At 42.6% G+C, this 26,763-nt stretch overlaps 1 protein-coding gene across 6 annotated transcripts in view; it reads left to right on the forward strand.

Annotated features, from left to right (window-relative positions):
* The window catches only part of FAM110B (family with sequence similarity 110 member B), a 144,464-nt gene that overhangs the window by 48,962 nt on the left and 68,739 nt on the right, over nucleotides 1–26,763 (forward strand). For 3 of the 6 annotated variants that reach the window (XR_011259227.1, XR_011259228.1, XM_069601025.1), the window contains exon 3: nucleotides 26,459–26,547. The exons of 1 other annotated variant lie outside the window; for it this stretch is intronic. The gene's annotated coding sequence lies outside the window, so the exon portion shown is untranslated. Of the gene's footprint in view, nucleotides 1–3,827; nucleotides 3,927–21,418; nucleotides 21,627–26,458; nucleotides 26,548–26,763 lie in introns of those variants that run through there. 2 more of the 6 variants (XM_069601026.1, XR_011259229.1) reach the window with 2 other exon arrangements.

The raw sequence follows: 26,763 nt of genomic DNA on the forward strand, positions 1-26,763 counted from the left end.
GTCTAATGCACAGCAGATGTTAAACATCTGACGGCTGAGCCGAAGAAAGTTCTTTCAGGAATAATTTTAAGTGGTGGAATTTGAAAACAGCTTGTGCGAAAAGTCACAGCTCATCCTTTTAAAAATAAACGCCAAATAAGACAAGCATTATCGCAGGGAAATTTCTCACTTAAGAAAAACCATGGTGGAATGATGGGGATTAAGATTTTCATTTCCTCCCAGCAGGACTGGTAGAATAGATACTGTGTGTGTGTGTTCATAAACTGTAATGTTCAGTATTCTCTACTGTAATCACTCTATCCCTCCCAGAATACAGTTACTGTCATTTTACGTTGCTGGGTCAGGGGTGAAATGTTTGGTTTGATTTAGGTCCCAAACTCTGGTATGCTCTGTTTCTGGGGAGTCAGCATGATTTTAATATAACTTTATTTGGGGAATTTTGGAGGTTAGTGAGGAAGATAATGCTCCCTTTCCATGCATGGGGAAAGTTTGTTGCACTCAGACTGTCATATTAGAGATGTGTACACTTAATTGTGGCAGATTAAGATCTATAAGCCATCTTTCATATTAAACAATGGATAGATGCAGCCGTGAAATTAAAAGACACTTGCTCCTTGGAAGGAAAGCTTTGACAAACCCAGACAGCATATTAAAGAGCAGAGACATCCCTTTGCTGACAAAGGTCCGTGTCGTCAAAACTATGGTTTTTCCAGTAGTCATGTGTGGATGTGAGAGCTGGACCATAAAGAAGGCTGAGTGCTGAAGAATCGATGCTTTCAAATTGTGGTGCTGGAGAAGACTCTTGAGAGTCACTTGGACTCAAAGGAGATCAAACCAGTCAACCCTAAGGGAAATCAACCCTGATTCATTGGAAGGACTGATGCTGAAGCTAAAGCTCCAGTACTTTGGCCATCTGAGACGAAGAGCTGACTCATTTGAAAAGACTCTGATGCTGGGAAAAATTGAAGGTAGGGGGAGAAGGAGATGACAGAGGATGAGATGGTTGGATGGCATCGCAGGCTCAATGGACATGAATCTGAGCAGACTCCAGGAGATAGTAAAGGACAAGGAGCCTGGTGTGCTGCAGTCCATGGGCTCTCAAAAAGTCAGACACGACTTAGCGACTGAACAATAACAACAGATGTATTTTATGAAAAGCTAGTTTTCCTTCATTAAAAATACGTAGTTGATCACAGTCCTTAGGCACACAACAAATGTCAGAACAGCCCTTAATTCAGTCAATTGTTTCTGTTTAACTCGTGAGCGTCTTGGATGGATGGACAGATGGAAATACACACTGTCTTAATTGACAGCTCAGCATCATTGTGGGCTTCCCTGATGGCTCAGTGGTAAAGAATGCGCCTGCCAATGGAAATGCAAGAGATACAGCTTAAGTCCCTGAGTCGGGGAAGATACCCTGGAGGAGGAAATGGCAACTTGATCCAGTGTTCTTGCCTGAGAAATCCCATGGACAGAGGAGCCTGGTGGGCTGCAGTCCATGGGGTCACAAAGAATCAGACTTGACTGAGCAAGCATGCTTGCACAGCACCATTGCACCAAGATTACATAATTCACAGGTAACACTGCATCTTAAGCAGTCCCCATAATACTAATATCCTACTGATTGAAATTGCTTGTTTCAGTTCTTTATAGAGACGTTTCTCGTAACAGACTCTGGATAACTGGAATTCAGGCACTGACTTACTATCTTATGTTTTTTTTTGGTGCCTAGCAGGGAGTCTGGCATGGGGTAGAAATGATACAAATATCTATAAATTAAGTAGGATTGCTTATAGAAGCAAAATGAAATGCAGAATATGTGTATTTTAGTGACTAATGGTTGCTCTTAAGAAAAGCAGTGGGTAAACATTGTCTAATACTTACTTTTTCTTGTATAATATGTAGATGGCATGTATTTCTTAGCCTTTCTTGGAACTAGTCAATAAGCACTTACAAAGGATACTGTGTTAAGTAGATAATCAATTATTCTTTTGATGAATAAAATATGAGCACCTTTCCTATATATCATGGAAACCTGAATAAATTATAATGTTCATTATGCCATTGGTGATCATGCTTGTAAAGTATCATGGAAGGGCTGGTTCCTCTTCTGACATTTCTGAGATGTCCTACTCATACATGATAATCTTTAGAGTAGGCCTGTGTGTGTGTGTGTGTGTGTGTGCGCGCGCGCGCGCGCCCACTCATGCATGTTAGTCACTCAGTTGTGTTCCACTCTTTGTGACCCCATGGACTGTAGCCCGCCAGGCTCCTCTGTCCATGGGATTCTCCAGGGAAGAATACTAGAATAGGTTGCCATTTCCTTCTCTAGGGGCTCTTTCCCACCCAGGGTTTGAACCCGGGTCTTCTGCATTGCAGGCAGATTCTTTACCATCTGAGCTACCAGGGAAGCCCCCAGAGTAGGCACGATCATTAAAGATTTGTATATTCTGCTTGGTCCCAAATATCTTGGTTTTGTAGGAAAGATAAGTGATTTCCTGGAAGAGCTCTTATGCTTTTCGTCCTCGTTCACTTGTTGGCTATACATTTCTGCCCATGAGGACAGTTTTCAGTACTGGGAGGTGCTTATACAATGTTATTTTCTATGAACAGATAGAAGCTGGACTTAGAAAAAAGAGCATTGGTTTTCCTTTGCTGCAGGATATTTCCAAAGTTGTTTCTCAGCTCAGGGTTCAGTGATCACAAGTCCTTCCTGGCTAGACTAAATCTGCTCAGGGTCTCGCACTCCAGATGTTGGCTGGCTGTGTTCTAGATCAAGGCTCTGGGGAGGACTCAGTTTCTAAGCTCATTCAGGTTGTAGGCAAGACCGAGGCTGAGGGCTGCCATTCGTTCCTAAAAGTTCCTTGAAACCACTCATAGTTCCTTATCCTGGGCCCTCTCACAGCATCAGAGCAGCATCCATGTCAGAGCCCCCTCAGCTTACAGTCTCTACAGTCTCTTAATTTTCTCCTCTGTGACCAGCCAAAGAAAGCTCTCTGCTTTTAAAGGGTGAAGAGAGTAAAGAGTCCACCCAATCAGTCCCCCTTGCCGAGGTTGTACGTGCATGCCTGCTCAGGCACTTCAGTCATGTCCGACTCTTTGTGATCCCTTGGATTGTAGCTCACTTCTGTCCATGGGATTCTCCAGGCAAGAATACTGGAGTGCGTTGCCATGCCCTTCTTCAGGGGATCTTGCTGAACCAGGAATTGAACCCAAGTCTCCAGCATCAGCTGCATTGGCTGGTGGGTTCCTTACCCACAGAGCAACCTGGGAAGTCCTTGCTGAGGTTAATGTGCCTTATAACATTGCTAATCCCAGGAGTGAAGTCCATTGTGTTTACTGTCCTATGATTGGGCAGAGCTGTGCCCCAAGGTGCTGGGAATTCTGGGGCCACTGTTTGCATTCTGCCTTCACAGAAAGCTCAGTTAAGATGCTTGGGAAATGCCAAATTTACCTTCATATACTTTCCTTTTAAAAAAATATTTATTTGGCTTCCCAGGGTCTTAGTTCTAGCATGCAGAATATTTAGTTGCAGCATGTGGGATCTAGTTCCCTGATCAAGGATCCAACCTGGACCCCGTGCTTTTGGGAGTTTGGAGTCTTAACCACTGGACCACCAGGAAGTCCCCGTAATACTTTGTTTACCTTTATGATGCTTTCACTTTGAGACACTGGAGACTGTTTCATGGACTTTCTTCTTTCTTAACCTTACTGTGTTTCTAAGAGTTAGAGAAGTCTGTCCTCCATGTGAAGATATGTTTCTACAGTTAGTAAGACTTAGGGTTTGATATTTATGATTTTCATTCATTTGATCTGTATTCTTTTAGCCAATCATCCTGAGGCCAGTGGTGGCCAGAAGAAGATGGAATCAAGAGGTCAGAGTCTTGCAGTTAACATAGAAACCAGGCTGATCCAGGCTACATCCTAACCTAGGTGAGAAACTTAACAAGTGAGGTCCTAGGGAAGACCATGAACTTGAGCAGTGAGGCTGTAGGGAGCCACCCTGTGTTCATAACCAGAGGGCTTGCCGGAATCACTATTTGGGGTAGATTAAACCATATATATGGTTAGAGGAGAGAAGGCAGAAGAGAAACCAGCCAGGGATGCAGGAGTGAACACTCATTTATCATTGGCAAGGGAGATTTTAAAATTTATTGCATTCCTTGAATTGCATTAGTAGTAGTGGCTCTAGTTAAATAAACAAGAGTAGGGAAAGTTAAACAAGATGAAAGAGACAATCTACCTGCCTGACCTGTGATCAGCTGAGTGCTATTCGGTTACTTTTAGTGGAGGCTGTACTTACTTAAGAGCTTGTCAGTGGTGTTAGTGGTAAAGAACCTACGTGCCAGTGCAGGAGACATAAGAGATGCAGGTTCAATCCCTGGATTGGGAAGATCCCTTGGCGCAGGAAATGACAACCCACTCCAGTACTCTTGCCTAGAGAATCCCATGGACAGAGAGCCTGGCAGGCTAGAATCCGTGGGGTCCCACAGTTGGCCATGACTGAAGGACTTGACACACACATCCATATGTAAGAGGTTTTTAGCCTGGACATCAGGAAAAGCCTTCGGTCAGATGCATATTTCACGGTTACGTTCACTGCCTCCAAACACCACACTTCGGTCTTGTTTCAGTCACTGACTTAGTCACATACTTGTGGTTTTCTTGGAGTCAGTGTTCAAAGGACCTTGGTTTTTACTTCCTATTTTCTCCACTGTTTGACCAAAGATTATTTTTAAGATTAAAAAACAAACAAACAGAAGTCATCTCTGAGCCTGGGAACCGGACATTAAACATATCTGTTTTCACACAAGCTTAAAAATGGTGGGTTTTGCATATATTTAGTGTGGCATTCTCACCGCATAGTTGGCTGATAAAACTATAAATAAAATGCCACTATATAGCTTTGCAACTGTGGAAAAGATAACGTCTAGCTTGATCTTTTGTGACTAAAAGTTCTGATGTAAGGCAACTAACTATAGTGGGAAAAGGTCACAGAAATCTGTGCTTAGGAGTAAAATTGGAGATGTTGAGATGCTGACATTTCTCAGGCAATCCTAGGTAGTAAATCATTTATTCATTCAATAAATATTTGCTGATAAGTTGCTCTGAGCCGGGTGGTAGTCTTCTGCAGACTGGGGATATAGTGGTAAAGAAAAACAGACCAAACGTTCTGCCCTAGTGAGGCTTACATTTCAGTGAGATGAAGCTGAAATACAGAAGATAAATATATCAAATATTTGTTATTTCAACTGTTAAAAGTACTACGGAGGAAAATAAAGCAGGGAGATGAGCAGATGTGTGTGTTGTGGGAGTGGGTGCTAGCATTTTAGAGGGCATGGTTGGAGAGTTCTGAGATGACCCCTGTGCTGGGTGGGTGGGGCTAATGGCATACAGTGAGAGGGATGAATAACACTGCTGTGACTACTAGGTTATCTCCTGTAAGACTCTGTCTTGGCAACAGAGATTCTCCTCGTGGCCTTGGAGAAGGGAGCTATGAGCTGTGTCTTGGAGAAAAGGATGGCCCTCCCAGCCAGTAGGAAAGCTGGAGCCTCAGTGCTCCAGCCTCCAGGGACTGAATTCTGCCAGCAACCACGGGAACTTGAAGGAGGCCCCTGAGCTTTGCAGAGGAAGGCTGTCCAGACCACACTTTGAGGGCAGGCTTGGGAGACCCAGCTAAGCCATGCCTCGACAGAGACTGTGCAATAGTAGGTGGGTGGGATACTTGTTACAAGGCAACAGAAACTGATGCAGATGGGGGCCAGGGAGGGCCTTGCCAGGAGGGGAGAGATACATGGAGACCTTGAGGTGCTGTATGCCTTGGCAATCCTGAGGTCAGGGAAGGAGATGAACTGGAGATGGACATGTGGGAGCCGGGCGCACACATGGGACTTCACGTGATCCCTAGGACAGCAAGCTCGGAGAGTCAGGACAAGGCCTTCCAACAGTGGGCCTTGGTGCTCCAGGAAAATATTTTCGATTATTGTATCTCAGGGAGTTTTATGCTTTATTATAAATTTTTGTTCAATATTTGGCCTGACTTAAAATATTTTTCTCTCCCTCTCTGGAACTTCAGCTCAGTTTAAAAATGTTTCTGTTTGGTTTCAGTATTGGGTGTGAGACCTGAGGAGTTGGGGAGTGAAACTGGATGTAAAAGTCATCTTACTACCTCCTGGGGCTTCACTGGTGGCTCAGTGGTAAAGAATCTGTCTGCAGTGAGGGAGACGCAGGAGACGTGTGTTCAATCCCTGGGTCAGGAAGATCCCCTGGGAAAGGAATTGGCAACCCTCTCCAGTATTCTTACTAGAGAATTCCATGGAAGAGGAGCCAGGTGGGCTATAGTCCATGGGGTTGCAAAGAGTCAAACATGACTGAGTATACACACAAACAGGCACAATATTAAATGAGTAAACTTTAACTGTCATTTAAAATCATGAAGAATAGAGTCATTATTATTTTTCTGTGTATACACAGCACACTATTAATACACATAAATGAGATATTGAAAGGTTCAGAAGAATTTGAAATATAATTTAATTAGGATGTCAAGTCAATAATAAACCTTTTTCAAAACTTGGTAACAAGACTATATTTTTAATACAATATGCAGGTTTTGGAGGTAAATTCTAATCAGATCTCCCTTTTCCACTCTGGGAAAAATATTCTATTCTGTCACCATAAATTAGTCTTCAGTTCAGTTCAGGCCCTCAGTCGTGTCCAACTCTTTGCGACCCAATGGAAGGCAACATGCCAGGCCTCCCTGTCCATCACCAACTCCCAGAGCTGGCTCAAACTCATGTCCATCAAGTCGGTAATGCCACCCAACCATCTCATCCTCTGTAGTCCCCTTCTCTAGCCTTTAATCTTTACCACTATCAGGGTCTTTTCAAATGAGTCAGTTCTTCACATCAGGTCGCTAAATTATTGGAGTTTCAGCTTCAGCATCAGTCCTTCCAATGCATATTCAGGACTGATTTCCTTAAGGATTGACTGGTTGGATCTTGTTGTAGTCCTAGGGACTCTGAAGAGTCTTCTCCAACACCACAGTTCAAAAGCATCAATTCTTCAGCACTCACCTTTCTTTATAGTCCAACTCTCACAGCCATACATGACTCCTGTAAAAACCATAGCTTTGACTAGATGGACCTTTGTTGGCCAAGTAATGTCTCTTTTTAATATGCTGTCTAGATTGGTCATAGCTTTCCTTCCAAGGAGTAAGCATCTTTTAATTTCATGGCTGCAGTCACCATCTGCAGTGATTTTGGAACCCAAAAACATTAACACTGTTTCCCCATCTATTTGCCATGAAGTGATGGGACTGGATGCCATGATCTTAGTTTTCTGAATGTTGAGTTTTAAGCCAACTTTTCACTCTTCTCTTTCACTTTCATCAAGAGGCTCTTTAGTTTTTCTTTACTTTCTGCCCTAAGGGTGGGGTCATCTGCATATCTGAGGTTATTGATATTTCTCCTGGCAATCTTGATTCCAGCTTGTGCTTCTTCCAGCTCAGCATTTCTCATGATGTACTCTGCATAGAAGTTAAATAAGTAGGGTGACAGTATACAGCCTTGAGGTACTCCTTTCTTGATTTGGAACCCATCTGTTGTTCCATGTCCAGTACTAACTGTTGCTTCTTGAACTGCATACAGATTTCTTAGGAGGCAGGTCAGGTGGTCTGGTATTCCCATCTCTTGAAGAATTTTCCAGTTTGTTGTGATCCACACAGTCAAAGGCTTTGGCATAGTCAATAAAGCAGAAATAGATGTTTTTCTGGAACTCTCTTGCTTTTTCGATGATCCAACGAATGTTGGCAATTTGATCTCTGGTTCTTCTGCCTTTTCTAAATCCAGCTAGAACATCTGAAAGTTCACGGTTCACATACTGTTGAAGCCTGGCTTGGAGAAAAAATGTTAAGGATTACTTTGCTAGCGTGTGAGATGAGTGCAATTGTGTGGTAGTTTGAGCATTCTTTGGCATTGCCTTTCTTTGGGATTGGAATGAAAATTGACCTTTTCCAGTCCTGTGGCTACTACTGAGTTTTCCAAATTTGCTGGCATATTGATTGCAGCACTTTAACAGAATCATCTTTTAGGATTTGAAATATTTCAACTGGAATTCCAGTTAAATTAGTCTTACGTGACATAGATGGAATCATCCAGTGAATACCCTTCATACTGGTTCCTCTCATCCCATAGCATGTCTTCAAGATTCATCATGTCTTTGAAGTTCATCCTTTTTGTACCAGTAGCTGAGTAATATTTATTTCATTATGTACTGCAATTTGTTTATCTGTTCTTCTGTTACTGAGCATTTGGGTTGTTTCCAGTTAGACATTTTGAGTAAAGTTGCGTGAACATTGCTGAATAAGTCTTTTTATGGATATTCATTTTCTTCTACCTTGGATAATACCCCTGAGTGGAATTGCTGGATAATCGGGATCAATGTTTGGTTAATTCAGACTTTCTTGTTAGCAGTGTGTGACAGTCTGTTTGTTCCATATTCTTGTCAACATTTGCTATTGTCTTTTTATTTTTAGTAAGTTAAGTGACTATGGAATAGTGTATTGTTATGGATTTAATTTGTATGTCCCTCATGACGGATGTCTTTGACCATCTTTACATATACTCCCAGGTCTTTTGTGCATCTTCGTGGCAAAGTGTTTGTTCAAGTGTTCACCTTTTTTAAGCATTTTGATTGTCCTTTGTTATTGATTAGTTGTTCTTTCATTTTTTTCTGGCTAAAAGTTCTTTTACATTTATGTAAAGGATATATTTTCTCTCATTTTGCCTTTTCATTTTCTTCACAGTGTCTTGATGAGATGAGCAGAAGTTGAAAAAACTTTTCAAAGACCATTTGATACGTTTTGTTTTTTTTTTTTACAGTCAGTGTTTTTTTGTGACTCTAGGAAATTTTTGCCTACCCCAAAGTTGCAAAAATCTTCCCTTATGTCCTTTTCTAGAGGGATTATAGTTTTAGTTTTTAACTTTTAGGTCTCTGAGCTATCTTAGGTCAATATTTATGGGTATCTGGCTGTCCCATCATCATTTGTTGAAAGGGCTTTACATCCTTCATTGAATAGTCTGGGTTCCTTTGTGAAAAGTCAGTTGTAATTTTGTGGGTCTGTTTCTGAGCTCTCTCTCCCTCTGCCTTGTTGATCTAACTTGTTCGTTCTCATTAAATTACAGTGTTGGAATTTCAGCGTCTTTAGTAGCTTCCCATCCTTTTCTGGGTGGGAAATCCTTTCTTATCGGTTGGAATTCAGGGCAACCACGCTGTGGGTTCCTCACTGTGGCATACATTTCCACCAAATGCAGAATAAAACTGATGGATGACTGACAGGAATTTTGCAGGTGGACTGTGTTTTGCAGTTGGATGACTTCAGTTTGTTCAGACATGAGAAATTTGGTGTCATACATTCCATTTCACTGCAATTTAGGTCATAGAGTCATGCTGAAAAGAAACACGTATGAAGGCATGAGTGAGCACAGACTGCAGAGCAGCCCCCAAACTAGTAAATCAGGAGGAACGGTAGATTGACTGAAATTCCAATTAATTTCACACGACTGAGCCTCACTGTTGTTTAAAATAGCAGTGCTTTAGGATTGCTTTCTCTTGGTTCCCCACAGAGGCTTGTTTTGTTTGTTTGTTTGATCCTCCCAAAAGGCACACAGCATCAGCATCTTTGGGGAAGACAGAAATTAAGTTATTTTTCAAAAAGAAAATAATAGAAAAAATTCTGTATATGTTCCATTGCTGAAAATGAGGACATTTTAAGAAAAGTTGTAATAACACATCAAAAAGATGTTCCTTCTCTCTCCTTCCTCACCTGGCCTGTCCCAGGGCAGGGTTTGGAGCAGAACGTCTTTTCTTCATCTCTGTGGGACCCTGGCTCTCAACCAGAGCGTCTTCATAGGCTCAAGTACTGATTCTCATCAGTTGGACCATCCATCCCACTGATGGAAGAGCAAGGCCTATAAGGTTTCCTGTGTATCTCAGCCAGACAAGCCAGGATCCGCTCTTTCACGTGGATGAGCTGTGCCCAATGTAGACAAAATAAAATGAACTAAGAACCACCCACTTCCCCTCCATCCCTCACTCTCAGGATAAGGGAACACCAGGTACCATCTTCTTAAAGCCAGATTACAAACTTGCATCACATATTCAAATTATTCTTGTTCTTAACAGTGAAAGCAAATTTGAAGATTATGCTTGCCCCTTTGGAGGAAGATGATTAAAACTTCCAAAGCTTCTTTAATCTATATAGGTGCAAAATACCATCATGATATCAGGTGGGCAGTTCCTATCACTGCCCTGTAGACTCCTATAGTGCTTTCACACTAATCTGTCAGGAACTTTATGCCATTTATTCCTATGGCAGAACATTTCTGCAATATTCATTTAAAAGCCTTCTCTATAATTTAGTACAAGAAAGCCAATTGTGTAGGCTTGACTCAGACTTTGTGTTAAAAAACATTCATCATGTGCGCTTCCACATAAGAGGAATTTAAACTCTCCTCTTCATTAGGAGACCTGCCTGCAGTAGAATTAAAATAGCTTCGCCCTGAATGGGAACACTGACTTGGCAAAGATCAGGAGCAGTCATTCAAGAGGAATGTAATCAGAATACTTGAAATTTAAATTAGCTTGTAATCTGACTTTGAAAATAAAGTGAAAGAGAAGCTCAAGAAAGTTTCCTTTAAGGGGAATTAATGTCCTTCCAATCACTTCCAGTTTCAAAGCTAATAACATACATATGATAAAGGTACTATGCAGTGAAGCTTATCTTTTCCAGGTGCTTGTTCTACCCGATACACTGATACTGGGCTTGCGAAAGGTGCCCTACATAGACAGAACCCACATCTAAAGAAATGACTTTCAAGCATCACCAGAAATTTACAGACTCTTCAGTTCTGTTTGGAGGGACAACATTTTCCTTTATTGCGTCCATAAAGTATACACTGTTAACCCAAGCAAGAACCTTAAATAAGTGACATAGATTTTCGATTTTACTTAGAAACTATTCAGATGGTCATATTTTCAAAGGATTCTTTCTCTTCAAATAAGTTCTTCCTCATTCTTGAAGAACATAGTATTTTTTTCTGCTCAAATTACTGAGTGGTAAACTTTCCAGGGAAATGCACGCGTGCTCAGTTGCTTCAGTCATGTCCAACTCTTCGAGACCCCATGGACCGTAGCCCACCAGTCTCCTCTATCCATAGGATTCTCCAGGCAAGAATACTGAAGTGAGTTGCCATTTCCTCCTCCAGGGGATCTTCCCGACCCAGGGATTGAACCCGAGTCTCCTGCATTGCAGGTGGATTCTTTACCACTGAGCCACTGGGGAAGCCTTTCCAGGAGAATAACACTTGTTAAATGGAAAAGCTTCCCTAATTATTATCCCTGCCTTGAACACAATTACATAATGAAAAATTGATTCTTTGCTGTAAAAGGAAATTTAGAAAAGGATCCCTATGTATGAAAATAGAAATAAGAGGAATCTAGGGAATCTAGATTCAGAAAACCAGTCACCATTTATGAAGAACTTCACAGTCAAAAAGAAACTGGGGGATGATTATTTTCAGTAAGGAAAAAAAAAAGTCTTGACTTTTGACATTACAGGTGATTACACACTTAACAGTATAGGTAGAACAGAGCTCAGTTTGCTTCAAGGCAAATTTCTGTTAAGTAAATCCCATTTGCACTTTAATTTCTATTGTAGAACTTTAAAAATTGGTCCCCAGATATAACAAAATTACCTTTAAAATCTACGCATATAAATGGAAATATCTCTCTAACAAAACCTTGGAACCATTGTCTGTTAATGATACTGAGCTGTGATTTGCAAGACTTTTTAAACTGTGAGGGTGAAAATAGAGTCAGTTCAGGCACATACTGAAAGGTGACTGCTTTGCTTCCAAAGTGAAAGTAGTAGTCACTCAGTCATGTCCGACTCTGTGACCCCAAGGACCGGAGCCTGCCAGGCTCCTCTGTCCCTGGAATTCTCCAGACAAGAATACTAGAGTGGGTTGCCACGCCCTTCTCCAGGGGATCTTCCCAACCCAGGGATCGGACCCAGGTCTTCTGCATTGCAGGCAGATTCTTGACCTTTTGAGCTATCTGGGAGGCCCCTGCTTTGCTCTACCTTATTTTAAACTTAATTCTCACTGGAGGAGTAGCAAAGCATTCTTCCCAAACTGCCAGAGTTCCAATCAATCTTCAGTAATGCTAATGTTTCTGCCTTTATATCCAAAGAAATTCTTTTCTTTTTTCTCCATCACTGAACCTTCATGGCTTCTTTCCAGGCATTTGAACCTGGAGATGTCTTTTAAATGCGTAAGGGTGCCTTTAGGTAAAAGGAGAGAATTATCCAGATGACTTAGGAAAGAACTATCTGAGTCGTAGTGAGCAGTGAGTCCTTACTCCAGCGTCAGCTGAGGCTCTAATGCTTAATAAGCATCAACAGATTGACAGTCCAGGCTGAACCTTTGGTTCCCACTCTGTTGGTTTGACTTCTGGCTCAGAACAATTAGCACATCAGAATCCTGGTCGCGGAAATTGCTACTTGCTAGCTGGTTAGCAAAGCTGAGCTGTATCCTGTAAACTGCCGGGAGAACAGAGACACTGACCCTGGGGAGGCAGCAGGCACCTGGGAGCCTGAGATGTTAGAGGAGCCACTCCTTAAAAACTTGTTTCCTGTCATTTGTTATTTTTCTTCCATAGGAGTGGGGAAAATATCAAGTTTTAATTGAAAATTTATGTTCAAAGACTTCCCTGGTGGTCCTGTGGTTGAGACTCTGTGCTTCCACTTCAGGGGGCCTGGGTTCGATCCCTGGTCAGGGAACTAAGATCCCACATGCTGCGTGGTGCAGCCAAAATAATAATAATAAAGTGATATTTAATAAAATTGCAAGAATAAGTTTATGTTCAACATTAGTAAGAGCACTGCTACTGCTGCTGCTGCTAAGTCGCTTCAGTCATGTCTGACTCTGTGTGACCCCATAGATGGCCTCCTACCAGGCTCCTCTGTCCCTGGGATTCTCCAGGCAAGAACACTGGAGTGGGTTGCCATTTCCTTCTCCAGCACATGAAAGTGAAAAGTGAAAGTGAAGTTGCTCAGTCGTGTTCGACTCTTAGCGACCTCATGGACTGCAGCCCACCAGGCTCCTCCATCCATGGGATTTTCCAGGAAAGAGTACTGGAGTGGGGTGCCATTGCCTTCTCTGATTAAGAGCACAGTGGAAGCATTTTAAAGTTCAGGCAAGTTGACCATGCAAAGATAAAAACTACTCTCACTCTCACATTTGCCCCTAGACTTTTTCTCCATATGTAGTCACAGAAAATTGTGCATATATACACAGAAATAATTTTAACAGAAGTAGGATAATATATATCGATTCAACTCTCACTTAATATTCAGCTATATTTCCACTTAATAAATATTCCTCTAAAGTATAACTTTGAAATAGCCGCATTCTATTCCATTCATTTTATTTATACACCATCATTTATGTAATGGCTCTTGTTGAATGATCTTTTCTTTTTGCTCTATAATAAAGGATACTGTGATAAATTCCTTACTTGCATTTTATTTGCACATATCCTGAATGGTTTGTAATTTAGCACTTGATCCCAACTATTTCCTTAGGATGAGTTTCTCAAAGTGAGTGGCCAGGGGTAAATGTATACACATTTGTAAAATTTTCAAGAAGTTTTTTCAGATTATCCCAGAAAAAAAAGTCATGCCTATATAAGGTTCATAATTTCTAGATGTTATTAATAAACTCTTAACAGTATAGGGTTTCCCATCTGTGTTGTACTCAGGGTATATTATTATTTATTTTTATTATCTAGTCCTTTTTCTTAAGAGGGTCAGCTTTTCTAATTACATTAATACCATTTGGCCTGGATGTTTTAATTTTGCCATCAGCCAAGTGGAGAGAACTTAAATAATGTTTGTAATATGCTGAGCACTCTCTACATGCTTTCTGTGTATATTAACTCATTTTATTACACAGCATCATCATACTTATGGTACAGATGAGAAAATTCAAGCCTGAGGGCCTTAAGTAACTTATCTAAGGTTGCCAGCTGGAAGGTGGCTGTTGTTTAGTCAATAAGTTGTGTCCTACTCTCTTCACCTCATGTACTGTAGCCCTCCAGGCTCCTCTGTCCGTGGGGTTTTCCAGGTAAGAATACTGGAGTGAGTTGCCATTGCCTTCTCCAGGGAATCTTCCCAACCCACGGATTGAAGCCACGTCTCCTATGTTGGCAGATAGGTTCTTTGGCACTGAGCCACCTGGGAAGCCTGGAAGATGGCTAGACTGGGATAAAAAATAATGAGACAAAAGGTGAGAAGCATACGATGGTATTATTCTAGCAATGTCATTCTCCCAAGGAGTATCCTTCAGGATGTAACCTCTGAGGTTCTGCTGTGGCCCTTTTCAAGACAGCTGCTCTTTGACCTCTGTCTTATTGCTATTCAGTCGCTCAGTCATATCTAACTCTTTGCAACTCCATGCACTGCAGCACACCAGGCTTCCTGTCCTTCATTATCTCCCAGAGTTTATTCAAATTCATTCTTTGGTCTCTACTGGCTTTAAAAGTTTCATAAAGACCTCAGATGAATTTCATACCAAATTATGTTCTGTAGTTACACACTTGTTTGGATAAAAGTCTAATCTTTCAAAGTTAGTCATGTTAAAATATAATTATGAACGTTCATGCCATGCATACTTGAAGTTCTTCCATGAAGCTCTTGCTTAAAATAGTAACATGCCTTACTGATGCAAGATTATATGTCTTGATTTTGGACAATATACATAGAATTGCATTCCCGAACTGGTACTGATACTTTATATAACTGTTTACAACTGTAGAAAACTGCTTTTGACTGAAATGTGTAGGCATTCCACTTCAAGAGACAGAGCTGAAATTTAGGACATTAATCCACTTATTGTAATTGAAGGTTTTATAAGAATTATGCCATGGTCAGTAGAGGGAGTCTAATCCTGGGTCCTTTTGGGAGGATGGAGATTAACAATGAGGAAAACACATTCAAATCCTAAAAATGCCTGGTGGAGTTCAGGAAACTTGGTATGATCTGAGAATGGAAGGGAAGCTTTTAAGCTCAGGTCAACTTCTGCCAGCTAATTCATAGCTTTTATCAGATAACAATGTCTAGGAATTATTATTATATCTAATTATTGTTTGTTGTTATGTGGTCACTAAGTCATGTCTGACTCTTTTGTGACCCCATGGACTGTAGCCCGCCAGGCTCCTCTGTCTATGGGATTCTCCAGGCAAGGATACTGGAGTGGGTTGCCATTTCCTTCACTTCTAAGTATTAGATTATAATAATTAGTATATATCAGATTTTAATAATATTTAATTATATATCCATGGATTATAATAATTCATTTTGTGTGTGTGTAGGAGCAACCATGTTGTTGCTGTTGTTTAGTTTCTTTTTTTTTTTTGATGAACAAAATTGTCCATCCTTTATTCATATTTTACCTGGTTTATTTATTTATTTATTTTTATTTTTTTTTTGTTGTTTAGTTTCTAAGGCATGTCCTACTCTCTGTGACCCCATGGATTGCAGCATGCCAGGCCTCCCTGTCCTTCACTATCTCCAGTGCTTGCTCAAACTCATGTCCGTTGAGTCAGTGGTGCCATCCAACCATCTCATTCTCTGTCGTCCCCTTCTCCTCTTGCCCTCAGTCTTTCCCAGCATCAAGGTCTTTTCCAGTGGGTCAGCTCTTTGCACCAAGTGACCAAAGTATTGGAGGTTCAGCTTCAAGCGTCAGTCCTTCCAAAGAATATTCAGGGTTGATTTCCTTTAGGTAACTGGTTTGACTTCCTTGCTGTCCACAGGACTCTTAAGAGTCTTCTCCGGCACCACAGTTTGAAAGCCTCAGTTCTTTGGTGCTAAGCCTTCTTGATGTTCCAACTCTCACATCCATACATGACTACTGGAAAAACCATAGCTTTGACATGGTTTTAGTGAAAAGAAAAACAAAATGGAACCACCAGACTGTTGGCACTTGGGCCTTCCACACCCTGGCCCCAGGTGCTAGAGGCCAGAAGGAGCGAATGAGACACAGCAGATGTGAATTATGTGTGTGTAAGTTTTGCGGGGGGGGCTTCCGTGGTGGTTCAGATGGTAACGAATCTGCCTGCAATGTGGGAGACCTGGATTCAATGCCTGGGTTTGGAAGTTCCCCTGGAGAAGGGAATGGCAGCCTACTCCAGTATTCTTGCCTGGGGAATCCCATGGACTGAGGAGCCTGGCAGGTTACAGTCCACAGGATCACAAAGAATTGGACACAACTGAGTGACTAACAAATCTTTCTGAGGATTAGTCCTACACTTAAGGGCTTCTTAGGTAGCGCTAGTGGTCAAGAACCGCCTGGTGATATAGGAAACACAAGGGACACAGGTTCGATCTCTGGGTTGAGAAGGTCCCTTGGAAGAGAGCATGGCAACCCACTCCAGTATTCTTGCCTGGAGAATTCCATGGACAGAGGAGCCTGGCGGGCTACAGTCCATGGGGTCGCAAAGTGTCGGACCTGACTGAAGCACACACAAACACCTCCACCTAAAAGCTTTTTTATTCTTCTTCCACCACGTGATCCCTTACTCTGAGGCCTGAGAAGCAGGCACACTCTCAGGGAAATGGGCACCCCTGGGCTGATCCAGTGAAAAATGGACCTGTGATAAAGCCATTTCAAAGTCCAGAGTACTGCCCTCTGTAGTCCACTGAGCGGGCTGGAGTGACAAACAGTCCAAGAGGTTGGGACCATGTAAATCTGTACTGGGGGATATGGCAGGCAAGTGGCCCAAGGAAATGGGGAGGTGGTCCCTGGGAGAACACCCATGATCTTGGCACTGTGGTCAGTCATCGCTGACTCATGCTGTCCACCACGCCAGGCCAGTGGGTCCTAGGAAGTCCCTCCCCGAGCAGCTATGAGCTGCCCTAGATCGTCAGCGTAGAGACGATGCAGTGTGTTTCAGCTATTTGTACGGGGGGTGCCCAGGGCTTCTGCACCTTAATGTGGTGACAGCTACCGCCCAGGCAAAGCAAGCCTCGTGTCAGTATCTCCAGAACTGGCCTCCTTGCAGGTTCCCGAGTCCTTCTGTCTCCTTGCTCCTTGCCATTTCATCTCATTTCACCACTCCTAGGAAACGAGGATCATTGGAAGAAAATGATCTAGGTTCCCCCAGAAGAGTGATAAGAAGAATGATCAGCAGGGCTTCCCTGGTGGTCCACTGGTTAAGAATCTGCCAGCCACTGCAGGGGACCCAGGTTTGATTCGTGGTCTGGGAAGATCCCACATGCCACAGAGCAACACGCACCGTGCACCACAGCTGCTAAAGCCCAAGGGCCCTGGTGCCTGCGCGCCGCGACCAGAGAAGCCACTGCAGTGAGAAGCCTGTGCACCACGGCTAGAGAGCAGACCCTGCTCGCCGCCTCTAGAGAAGAGCTCTCGTGCAGCAGCGACGACCCAGCACAGCCAAAAATTAAAGACAGAATGATCGGCAATTAACTGTTACCCAGTTTCGAACTAATATATGGGCTCTCAGTGTTGAAAGATAAGACCTAAGAAGGGATTATTGCTTCTTTCTCTTACAAAGTGTGTTTAATGTCTTACACCAAACAGGCATGAGACAAATTAATCAAACAGCTTTTTAAAAGTGCCCCTTTTTGAGCCAGCAGTCTGTTCCGTGAAGAGGAAGGCAGAGCTGTTGGCATTCCCAGATGAATGCCTGCGAGTGGTACCAGGCTGGATGCTGGCAGCCTCCAGGGATCTGTGCCTTAGGCCAAATCACTGAAGCCAATTCCTCTTGGAGTTTTAGCTCCCGATAATGGTGATCCCGCTTTGATAATCCATGCAGGCTCTGCTGCGAAGTAGCACCTGGGACAGTCATTTAAAGAAATTTGTGTCTATTATATTTTCTCACGGTTGGTGTCTATGTCTGCATTTCCTCAGTTTTTCACTCTTTGATGTATAGACCAGGATTCTCTGTGCTTTGCTCTGACATTTATCGGCCATGATATTCCTTCCCTTGGATTATTTCTCATACAGTTTGTGGTACCCAAAGAGGGAAGGATGAAGGATGCCCCATAGTAATTTTTTTTCCCCCACAGCTACTAATTAATCTCTGGGAGGATTTGGTTCCTCACAGCAAATCATAATGCCAGGTGGCACTAGTGGTAAAGAACCCGTCTAACAACGCAGAAGACGTAAGAAAAGCAGGATGGATCATTGGATTGGGAAGATCCCCTGGAGAAAGAAATGGCAACCCACTCCAGTATTCTTACCTGGGAAATCCCATGGACAGAGGAGACTGGTGGGCCACAGTCCAAGGGGTCACAAATGAGTCAGACACGACTGAGCACACACATACTACTGCTACACTTAACAAGCATTATGCATGTGCTGAAGGCAGGTTGAGCATGTCAGTGTTTTGTAAAGGTTTTCAAAGAAAAAACAAAACACAGCAAAGTTACAGAAATGAGAAGTTTGCATGTTATCACTGGATTGGAACTTGGATTGGTAGAACATATACCGATTTGGGGGAATTATGAAAAAGAAGTTTTAAGAGATTTGGTTAATATGATTGAAGGACTGTTAATTTTGAGGAACATATTGGAAGATAAAAGGATAAAAGTTGCATTTGACTAGCTATCCTCTCCACTGTGAGCCCTTTTCACATAAATGTGTCATTTTAAATTTAATCAGTCTCATTACAAACCTTCTCAATTTATATCCCATTGAAAATACTTTTTCAGATGTATGTGGTTAGTCATTCAGTCATATCCAACTTTGTGACTCTATGGACTGTAGCCCATGAGCCTCCTCTGTCCATAGGATTCTCCAAGCAAGAATGCTGGAGTGGATTGCCATTCCCTTCTCCTAAGGGGTCTTCCCCACCCAGGGATTGAACCCAGGTCTTGTGCATTGCAGGCAGATTCCTTACCATCTCAGCCACCAGTGAAGCCCTTTTTAGATTTATAATAGCATTTAATCTATATTACAAATCACTCACAAAATGAAATTATAATCCCTCATTTCCCAACAATTCCTTTTGAGATTGGTTCATATAGAGTCAGCTGAGGTTAGTGAATAGTACATATCCAAAAAGAAGGAGGGGAAGTAATGTTTGTTAGTACAGTGAATACCAGTAATGGTTCTGTGTGCTATCAAGTCTGCTCTTGGCTTGTCACCATTGATTACTTCCTTTTTCAAATGTATTTTTAATTGAAAGATAATTGCTTTACAATATTGCTTTGGTTTCTGCCATGCATCAACATGAATTATACATAGGTATACATATGTCCCCTCTCTTGAACCTCCCTCCCACCTCCTACCCTTTCCCACCCCTCTAGGTTGTTACCGAGCCGTGGTTTGAGTTCCCCAAGGCAAACAGCAAGTTTCCACTGGCTGGCTGTTTTTCACACGGCAGTGTATTTGCTTCCATGCTACTCTCTCCGGTCGTCCCACCCTCTCCTCCCTCCCCCACCCATCTCCGTAGTCTGTTCTCTATGTCTGTGTCTCCGTTACTGCCCTGAAAATTGTTTCATCAGTACCCTCTTTCTAGATTCTGTTCCCATTGGTTATTTCTAAATGGTGTTTCTGACAAAGCTGTGCCCTGGAGAAGTTTAGATACTTCTTTTTAGAGTAGTCTGGTACGAGGAAAGGAGGGAGATACTGTGGTGTTGTGAAAAGATAGCTGCTATGAATAACAGCTTAATTTATAACTTGCTCTGTGCCAGGGTCCATGCTGAGCGCTGAGTGCTCACAGCTCCCGGCAATGATGCTGCAAGATACTTCCCGCTATTGCCTCTGAGACTCAGAGACATCCAGTCACCTGCCCCGTGCCACACAGCAGGGAATAGCGGATCCCAATAGCCTGATTGTTGGAAACCATGCTTTTCTCCTATGCCTCTCGCGAGATTCAGTTTCTGAAGCTATTTTTACCAAGAAATTGTGCTGTGGGCAGATTTCCTTAATTTTTTAGTTTACAGTGACTTCTGGTGCCCCTTTTCCATCTCTTGTGCTTCTGAATTATTATTCATCACTGTAGTCAAAGTGATGATTTTTGACACCTTGATTAGTACATTCTCAGGATGGGTGGGAATTAGCATGGTATTTCAAGCTATATTGAGAGACTAGTTAGCACTTTAGGACAAATAAGTGGCAAATTGCTTATTAAGGTAAATAAAAACTCCAATTTTATACCACTACCACTAATATCATCCTACTACTGAATTTATTATTTATTCCTCTGTGCTAAAATCGGTGTTTTTTTTTTTTTAATTTATTTCACTGAAGTATGGCTCAGATGGTCAAGAATCTGCCTGCAGTGCAGGAGACCAGGGTTCAGTCCCTGGGTCAGGAAGATCCCCTGGAGAAGGGAATGGCTATCCACTCCAGCATTCTTGCCTGGAGAATCCAATGGACAGAGGATGGGATGCAGTCCATGGGGCCACAGAGAGTCATACATGACTGAGCAACTTAACACACTTACAGTTGATTTGCAATGCTGTGTTAATTTCTGCTGCTGCAGCTGCTGCTAAGTCGCTTCAGTCGTGTCCGACTCTGGGCAACCCCATAGACGGCAGCCCACCAGGCTCCCCCGTCCCTGGGATTCTTCAGGCAAGAACACTGGAATGGGTTGCCATTTCCTTCTCCAATGCATAAAAGTGAAAAGTAAAAGTGAAGTCACTCAGTCGTGTCCGACTCTTAGCAACCTTACTGTATGGCAGAGAGATTCAGTTATACATAAATATACACTTAATTTTTATATCCTTTGGAATCTGTAAAGTTTTTTTTTAATTTATTTTATTGAAGTATAGTTGATTTACAGTGTCATGTTAATTTCAACTATACCAAAGTGGTTGTTATACATAAATATGCATCTTCTTTTTCATATTCTTTGGAATATAAGTTTTTTAAAAATGTATTTTGTTGAAGTATAGTTGATTTACAGTGTCATGTTAAGTTCTACTGTACAGCAAAGTAATTCAGTTATACCTCTCTATATATACACATTCTTTTTCATATTCTCTGGAATCTGTTAAGTTGAAGGAAGCTGGTCACCCCATACATTGATTTAACCACTCTTTGTTTCTCTAGATTGGAAGAAAAACAAGAATGCACTTTAAAAACCACTTCTGGTTTATAAGGTGACCCATCAATCCTCACGGTGACAGGAATCAAGATGATTTTGTCTGCGGGGTTTCGTTTATTAAAATTTAATTTGCTCCTGCGCTTGGCTCTGGTCGCTCTGTGCTAGCAAACTAGCTATAATTAGATTAGCAGCCTGCTAAACGCTGGTGACAGCTGAGCCTCAGAGAGCATGTGCCGGATTCCGCCCCAGCCGCTCCTCATTGGTTGCCAGCCGAGCTGCTCGCCGGTTTGATAGGTTTCCACAGAACTCTTTATGCTGCATTGGAGACACGGATACAGAAATACTCCGCTGCGTCCTGGCCACGGCCGAGGTGCTTAGCTGGTAACGTTACAGAAGGAGTCGGGCACCCAGGAGAAGGCGGTCGTCTTTGTTGTGAGAGCAGGGCAGTCACTGGCTGCCGAAAGGGCTCAGGGAAAAAGTTTCAGCTCATGGTAATTACTTTGCATCTTTATCTCGCCTGCAAAACACGGCCATGCATGAAATGAAGCGTGCTCATCATGTCATCTGCTTAATTTGATCTTGCTTTTGTTAATGTCACGCACCCCTCCAGCGTTCCATCTCGAATAAGCTCTCCCGGAGGAGGCTGAACTGGTAAACAACCAGCTTCTTGGGGGCGGGAACCTTGTTTTTACCTGGATGCTAGAGTGCAAGTGCTAGGGAGCGAATCTTACTGGTTTCTTTGCTGTTTGGGGGAGCCCGACGCTGCATCCATTTAGGTGTCTCTGGAGGTGCGTTTTGGTACCCGGGCGACTTTGTTTGCACCGGTCCGGACTCTCCTGAATAATGAACCCTGGAGGAGAGTTGGGAGAATCACACTTTAATTAGGACAGAGCGGTGGCCCTCCTGGTGTCAGCGCAGGGTCTCAGCAGAAGTAACCTCTATTGTTTCTTCAAAGATCTGTGCAGCCTTCATTTTGGATGGGTTCTCTTTGTTTCCCCCTCTGTAGTTTTCATGAAGCCTCTTTCTTGTAGAGGATGTTTGCATATCCCATTCTTCCAGAGACACTGCAAGGTGTGTATTCGCCCTGTGCCAGACAGAATTTTTGGCTCAGGCTTTGTTTAACAGGGATGCTGTTATGGGGAGTTGACATCACAGAAGGTGGGGTTCTTGCCACTTTGACTGATGTTTAACAACATTGAAAAATTTCTCTTTGTGGTTGCCTGGATGATTTTGTAAATTAAACAGGAAATAATCTTGAATTCTCTAATAAAGATGTTGCATTGGGAAGAAGAAAATATTTAAACAGCCAAGGCTGAGCTTAAAGAAACGCAAGCAAATGCAATCGAAGTGTTTGCTTTTCAGTGTATCTAGAGTACAGCTTCTCTGCAGAGTTTCTGTTTTATTGGGAAAGAGCCCCCTTGCCACTGTTTAGCCCCCAGACTTAAAAATTGATGTCCTCACCGTATCAGATGGTGGAGACCACAGAAACTTGTGTATTGAGTCACCAGTCACACGGCTGGCTGACTGCCACCATGCGTCTGGGATCGGTGGAGAACCCTGCTGGTATCTGAAAGCCGTCAGGAATTATCTCCCTACTCCTGAAAAGCCAGGCGTTGCCATTTAAGAATCTGGTTAAAATAATTGCTTTGAATTGAAGCTATAATCTGGCTCAAGGCGTTCAGTGTGTTCTTTGGTGGAGGACAACTTCAGAATACTAACTGTGGTTTTCTCCCCACCCATACCTCCCAGCCCCTGCAAATTCCCTCCCTAATCCTTTCCTGGGGCATACTCTTTTCTCCCAAATAATAGTTTGTAAAAAAAGAACAAGGAATATTCTGAAAGTTTGTCATTTATGGTGATAGGGTGTTGTCTGTAATAAGTTGGATGCGGTTCCTTGTCATCCTGCATCTCAGTTTTGAGATACTGTGTCTGGTGAGATGGTCAGTGGAGGAGTCCCCCTGCAGCCAGCTCTGACTTCCTCTTCGGACGCCCCGATAATGCAAACCACACCCCTGGTCACATCTCACCAGGATGTGTAGAGGGGGCAGAGGGCACGGTCCAGTTCCTGGCTTTGCTCTTCCTCACCTGCCCGGAACCCTCCTGCCTCTTCATTTTTGCCTGCTGCCTGTGCAGATATGGAAAGTAACCTCCTACCCACAGATGGGCTTGGACCCACACTTGGGGAGGAATTAATTGATGTGATCCCATCCTTGTCTCTCCCCTTTCCTTCTTTGAATCTCATAAAATGCTTCCTAAATTACCTTGGCCTTAGAGCATTCTAAGAAGTTGACTGTCTTAAAAGTAAATTATTGTTGTCAAAGGTACTCTGTGTGAACCTCCCTATGAGCATCTCGTTAGGCTGTGCGTCATGGGAAGCCGAAGGAAGTGGTTCTGGCTGATGCTGACTCTCAGGTTTGGATCCTGAGACTTTCTGTGTCTAGAAGGAACTTTTTATTAAAGATGTAAACATTAATATAATGGTGTGTGAATATTGTGTAGTGATTTACTATGATATCCCAGAAGATCTTTTAACATACACGAAAGGGGCATTTTCCTATTCTGATAGCACCAAATAGTTATTTATGTTGTTGCAAAGTAACCAAATCTGCACTTTCATCTTCAGATGAATCACATCTTAAGTTTTTTTAACTACAAGAAGGGAAATCTATGTTTTTCTGAGATAAAGAAGTAAAAATTAGTGTCTGAGGCACTTGAACATTTTCTTCTTATAATTCTATAGCTTTTTATTGATGAATGACATTTCTGACCTATCAAAAATAGGCCTGTGAGCATGAACTCGAGTATAAAACATGTAATAGTTTAAAAGTAAAACATTATCCAAGTGATGCTTTCTAACCTTTTCTTTTAGAGTTTTATAATCACAGTAGGAAAAATGATAATCAGATTAAAGTTGAAAAGTCCTTCCATGTAGATTTGATGTTCCACAAAGAAACTGAGGTGAACAGGGTCTGAAAGTTCTAGTGGAAAGAAAGGAGGAATGGTCAGTGGACGCCGGGAAGTGAAGCGCTGCAGAGTTCTCCCTGCAGGTGGCTTTCTGGCTGGTTCCCTGGGCATCTGTGGTATCAAAAGCACTGAGGAAGGGACTTCCCTGGTGGTCCTAGGGTTGAGACTCTACCTTGCAATGCACAGGACTTGGATTCAGTCCCTGGTCGGGGGACTCAGATGCCACATGCCACAGAGACACCAAGACGCGAAACAGCTAAATTAAATGAATAAGTAATTAAGAAAAGAAAAAAAGCAGTGAAGGAAGTCTGTCATTGGCAATCGATAAGTATTGCAGGGTTGACACTCCAAAACCTGCCTGGGCTGTGAAAATGTTTTTGGAGACATTAGGCCTCTTCTAGGGGCTTCCCAGGTGGCACTAATGGTAAAGAACCTGCCTATAGATGCAGGAGACAGAAGAGATGCGGGTTTGATCCCTGGGTTGGGAAGACTCTCTGAAGGAGAGCATGGCAACCCACTCCAGTATTGTTGCCTACGAAATCCCATGGACAGAGGAGCCTGGGAGGCTGCGGTCCATAGGGTCACAAAGAGTCGGACACAACTGAAGCAACTTAGCACGCATGCGTGCACTCAGTATCACTTGTGGTCTTATTTGTGGTCTGTAATAAATGTCATAAATAGAAACTATCATGTATTTTCTTCCTATTTTTGCTTCTCAGAATGCACACTAGATTGTTGCATGAAAGTATTTTTGTTTCGATAGATTTATATCATATGGGATTCAAAAATAATTTTTAATATATCCAGTAATTTAAAAGTGCATCATTGGGAGTTCTGTGGTGGTCCACTGGTTAAGACTTTGCCTTACAATGTAGGGGGTGTGGGTTCAATCCCTGGTCAGTTAGCTAAGATACTACATGCCTTGTGGCCAAAAAACCAAAACATAAAAAACAGAAGCAATATTGTAACAAACTCAATAAAGACTTTAAAAATAGTCCACATGAAAAAATCTTTTAGAAAATAAATAAGAAATAAAAATGCATCTTAAAGGAAAATCAAAATGCCTTCCTAACTCTTGTGCTCTTAGTAATTCAGGGATTGCTTTTGGAACTGCCTGCATTGCCAGGAACTATCATCTGCTATTGGATGTCTCAGAGAAGGCAGTGGCACCCCACTCCAGTACTCTTGCTGGCAAATCCCATGGCTGGAGGAGCCTGGTAGGCTGCAGTCCATGGGGTCATGAAGAGTCGGATACGACTGAGCAACTTGACTTTCACTTTTCACTTTCATACATTGGAGAAGGAAATGGCAACCCACTCCAGTGTTCTTGCCTGGAGAATCCCAGGGACGGGGTAGCCTGGTTAGCTGCCGTCTGTGGGGTCGCACAGAGTCGGACATGACTGAAGCGACTTAGCAGCAGCAGCAGCAGCATTGGATGCCTGTTGGCTCTTTTATTTGTTTAATTAGCTTTTTTATTTACTTCAGTCATTTATTTTGTTTGTGGTCATTAAAGAGAAGCCCTTAAAATCTGGGCTTGGAATATAACACTTCTGTTTGACCTTACTATGATTAAGGCCTTCTGCTCTCTTTTTACATTTGATGGAAAATGGAGAAGGCAATGGCACCCCACTCTAGTACTCTTGCCTGGAAAATCCCATGGATGGAGGAGCCTGGAAGGCTGCAGTCCATGGGGTCACTGAGGGTCAGACACGACTGAGCAACTTCACTTTCACTTTTCACTTTCACGCATTGGAGAAAGAAATGGCAACCCACTCCAGTGTTCTTGCCTGGAGAATCCCAGGGACAGGGGAGCCTGGTGGGCTGCTGTCTATGGGGTCGCGCAGAGTTGGACACGACTGAAGCGACTTAGCAGCAGCAGCAGCAGACAGATTTTCGGGGCTTTCCTGGTGGCTCAGTGGTAAAGAATCCACTTGGCAGCACAGATGTGTGTTTGATCTCTGGTCTGGGAAGATCCCCTGAAGAAGAAAATGGCAACCCACTCTATATTCTTGCCTGGAGAATCCCATGGACAGAGGAGACTGGCGGGCTACAGTCCACGGGGTTGCGAAGAGCTGGACACGACTTAGGGACTAAACAACAACCACCACCACCTTTATACTTGCTGTCTCTGGTTAAATATGTCCTTGAAAAAGTTGTCAAAGCAAGAACACTGAGCTTGTAGATGAAGTGGTTATATAAGAACTAACACAGTTTGGTTTACTTCCCTGTTTGTTTTTGCTTTCTTATTGACTAAGTTTTAAAAGAATTATCATTTTCTGTTCCTGTATACAGTTAATAGCCTGCCTATTTTTGTCAAATAGAAAAGCAATAGCCATCTCTTTTTTGCCTCTATTTTTAGCTGTTTTGTGCAGTGGAGAGTACTTGAAGGAATCAAGGATTCCCTGCAATTCCTGCCTGCAACTGGGCAAACACTTACTCCCCTCTCAGGTAAGTCAACTGCTTTGTTTTGATCCATTCTGAGCAGAAGATATTGATTCTCTCTGAAACCCATGTCAGTATCGCCCTAAGACAGAGAGACAGAGGTTTCAGATACTTTGCTATCTGGCAAAAAAAAAAAAAAAAGGCATCCCACTATTGAGGTGCTACAGGACCAAAAATATTAATAACAGTAATGATGACTTTCTTTCCCAGGGGTTTCCATGT

This window comes from Ovis canadensis, chromosome 9 (genome assembly GCF_042477335.2).
Source record: "Ovis canadensis isolate MfBH-ARS-UI-01 breed Bighorn chromosome 9, ARS-UI_OviCan_v2, whole genome shotgun sequence".
Lineage (NCBI taxonomy): Eukaryota > Metazoa > Chordata > Mammalia > Artiodactyla > Bovidae > Ovis > Ovis canadensis.